This window comes from Haliaeetus albicilla, chromosome 11 (genome assembly GCF_947461875.1).
Source record: "Haliaeetus albicilla chromosome 11, bHalAlb1.1, whole genome shotgun sequence".
Taxonomy (NCBI): domain Eukaryota; kingdom Metazoa; phylum Chordata; class Aves; order Accipitriformes; family Accipitridae; genus Haliaeetus; species Haliaeetus albicilla.
The window spans coordinates 7,205,473-7,209,277 of NC_091493.1; the positions used below are offsets into that span (position 1 = coordinate 7,205,473).

Genomic DNA, 3,805 nt, shown 5'->3' on the forward strand with positions numbered 1-3,805 from the left:
GACACTTCTCGTTTACCTTGTTTAGATGTTTTGTACTAGTTTGGAGAAGAGTAGCATCAGCAGCAGCCTTATAGGAGAACTGGTTCGGATCGGAAACCTGTCCACACCGAAGTGGATTTGGCTGGTCTCACCAAGGTAAATTCATAAATTAGTGGGTTGTTGTCAGGCTTTATTTATTTCAAGTTTATTTTATATCAGTTATCGGGTAGTGTTTGGTTGGGCTGCAATATAGCTCCAGGTGGGAAAACATAATCCACTCTCCTCCATCCCTTGATGGTCTAGTGGCGGCTTCTCACTTTCATATCAGATGAAATTGTGGCTGAATGAATGATCTGCTTGGCCTAATTCAAAAGCTACTGTAAATGACAAGAAAACCGTACAGCAGTTTTTACCGTACACTCCCCGTCCTGCTTTTCAGCAGGGACCAGGATTTTATTGTGCAATTATCATGTCCTGAGACAAGACGCGTGTGATGGCAAAGCAGATGGATGCTCAGCCACAGCATGCTTCGGCAGCCTTTTCTGGTTTTGGTGATGGGCGACGCTTTTTTGTAAGTATCATAAGATGAAGCATTTGACAAAACACTTCACAAAGTCTTTCTCCAAAGGGCTTCTCGCACTTGTTGAAGGCAGCCTGCCAGGTGGTCCACATGGCCACCTGGATCCCACGTCACCCGCTGGCCAGGACGAGCGCTCCAGCTGCTCCTGCAGGAGTGTCCATGCAACCTCCCAGGCAACCCGCTTGCTCTGGCAGCTGCCTGGAGGCCACTGCCCGTGCTTCGTGCCCTCCTGGGGACTGGCGGGTTTCACCTGCTGCTCTGCGCACGAGTTGCCTTGGCCCACCACTGCTTCAGGCACACGTTGCATGTGAGTGTTATTTGCTCCTTTGCAGGCACCTTATGCAGCTCAACGCAAGAGGTGACCTAACCCAGGCTATGCTTCTAGCAATGGAGATACCCGACATTCGCCTCTGAAAATGAACATCTCCTGTCTAGCTCAGGCAGAAGCTCAGGAACCACCTAGCAAGTTAGGGACACACCTGAGAGCTTCAGCCAGGATGGCTGGCTGCAGCAGAGCACCCGTCTGCTTACTGCCCTTAGAGCAAGGCCTTCGCAGACAACACTAAACCAACTTTTTAGAACAACTGTGGAAAGAGGAACATACTTTTAACAAGAGGCAACTGAGCCCAGCCTTCCAGGAGCCCATCTAGGCATTAGAAATATTTGGGAGCTTCTGATGAAAATCTAGGAATGACAGGATTTAGGAAATTCTGAGGAAAGAAAACACTAATGATACGTGAAATGCTCTGCTCACCACAAAGCAGAAACTAAAGTACAGAAAAACAGGGTACAGTTGGAAATCCGGACTCACTGTATATTAATAACCTAAAGTTAAAGCCCAAATGCTCTGCATTGCACAGAGAAGCTGGTATAAAATCACCCACCCCTCACCCTCCTGCAAGCCCCCTAAGTCCAGCTACAGACAGGTTATGTAGGCAGGATCCGTGCTGTCAAACACCAAGCACCAGAGTGAGATACCAGCTTCAAGCATGTCCCTGATGGGACAAAGATGTTTGATTTGCAGTGCCAGAGCAGGAGTGACACCGCTCACAGATGGGTGACACCGCTCACAGAGGGGTGTGCAACTCCAAAGTGTCGATGTTCGATCCCACAGCCCTGCGAGAGCAGGAGCTGGGCTCTGCCGACAGCTGCTCCACATGGGAACCCACCTCTCCCCAACCCTCCTCCTCACTTGCTTTTTCCCAACCCTAGCCCTGCTAAAATTGTACCGAAAGATCCAGAAAAAATAGAGCTGAAGTCTTCGTTTCTGGATAATATCACCACAAGAAACCATCACCAGCTCCTCATGGAAAGCCACTTCAGTGCAAAACCACCAGCAATCCTGTTTTAACCTCATTGCCCTCATGGTAAATGCTGAGTCCTCAGTACTTCAGAGGTTAACAGAAATCCTCTTTTCTGTGTTATTTTGTATTGGTCTCACTTCCTTGCTTACAAGACATGTAGAAAATGACTTGTCCCTCACACCCGGCTGGCGCAAGCCAAGGACCGCAGTCCCTGCCACCCCAACAGGGACTCAAGTCTTGCAGACGTGCAGTAGCAGCACTGAACACAACACACACACACTCTGTATGTTACTGTATAAATCAATATTTTTCTACTCCTTACTGACTGTTTTCTCCACCAGAAATTCAGTTCCCATCTAGCCACAGTTCCTCAAATGCCATGGGTGGCTGTGGGGGAACCCAGACAGGACAGTGGCAGCACTCTGACAGCCAAGCCCAGCAGCTGCAGGAAAAATCAAGTACATTGGGCATCCTCATTTTGTAAGCTTAATGGACATGCTGCTTGTGCAGTTGTGGTGTGTTTCTGTGTGTGCCTGTGTATTTCAATTTGTTAGTGGGTTTCTTCCAAATAAATTTTGAAAGTAACAGCAACCAAATAACCTGTTAAACAATCCATCCCAACCATGAGGGGTGGAGGAGCAGCAGTCTCAGAGGTAATTATATATTTCGTTATATGTTTATATAATGAAAGTGTATATATATAGTTATCTATATAAATATATATTTAATATATTTCATTACATATTTTTTTAATTATATGTTTTGTAATGCCAACAGGCATTATGAAACCCTGCAGATGGCTAGAGTGGTGAGGCAGCTGGTACCCCCAGCCCAGGGAGAGCTAGAAGCCCAGGACCAACCCTCACAGGCACTGGGGAAGCCCAGGGGAAGAGCCATCAGAGGGTAGATGCAGAATAAGCCCTCCACAAGGAGCCACCCATCAGAAGGCAGCCTCCCCAGCCTTGCTGCAATCAGCTCTGCCCATTGCTGCCTTTGCTCGCATGGTCAAACCCCTGGTACCCCATCAAGCTGAAAGGAAAAAAAATCTTTCTGCTAAAAATTCACCATCTCAATGTTTCAGGTGAGCGCTGAGCAAAACATCCACTTTATGCCCTCCAAGGAATTTTCCCAGCTAAACCAGAGAACATCAGCCTAGATATTTGCAGTCCCAGCAGAAAGCAATCCTCTGCTCTCCTCCATTAATTTGGGGCGGGAGGATAGGGAGGGGAAGCAGACAGGGATGATGACAGAGGGACTGGGTGGCAGTTGGGCTGGAGCCATTTCACATTCACTTTCTCCTGCATCACAAGAAATCAGAAGTGGCACAGATTATTTTTGTCCCTCTTTTGTAGGTCACCTTTAATAGAAATGTTAATAATGTCTGCTATCTGTATATCTGAAATTTTATATGGTAGCTCTGTAATTCACTGTCTTTATCAGCCTTCTTTAATGTATAATTTAATGCTTGTATAACTATTTTGTTTGGGTATGACTCTCAGAATTACGACTAAAAAAAAAGATCTGTATGCTAGTTAACTACTTTTTATGGAAAGTATTTCTTTCATGTTATTTTAAAACCATGGAGCTGGGGGAAGTATTTTATGGACCACAGAACCTCGCAGGGTAGTTAATTTCTGTTTGAGCTGGTTTCTCTGCTATTTTAAAGGGTGCCATCAAGATCATTGCTATTTCAGTTGGTTGGGAGCCAGCTTGACTCTTCTGCAGTTGCGACACATCCTTGCGCTGTTATTAAAGCTGGGGAAAAGAGTAAACATGGGAGCTGGATGCCGCGTCACCCCATGCCAATGGGTGGAAGGAAGGAAGGAGCGTCCACCTCGCCGTCCCGGGCACCCCAGGGCAGCTAGTGCTTGAAATTAGGCACCGAGGATGCCGCATCCTTCTTCTGATGGGCAGAAAGTATTTCAGCCTGGGAATATGGAGG

The 3,805-nt window shown here is 46.8% G+C and overlaps 1 long non-coding RNA gene across 1 annotated transcript; it reads left to right on the forward strand.

The window, feature by feature from the left end:
- Window positions 1-921: 921 nt before the first annotated feature.
- LOC138687941 (uncharacterized) lies at window positions 922-3,805 on the forward strand. Its single transcript, XR_011326988.1, has 2 exons — window positions 922-2,944; window positions 3,530-3,805. It is a non-coding gene; the product is annotated as an uncharacterized lncRNA (long non-coding RNA).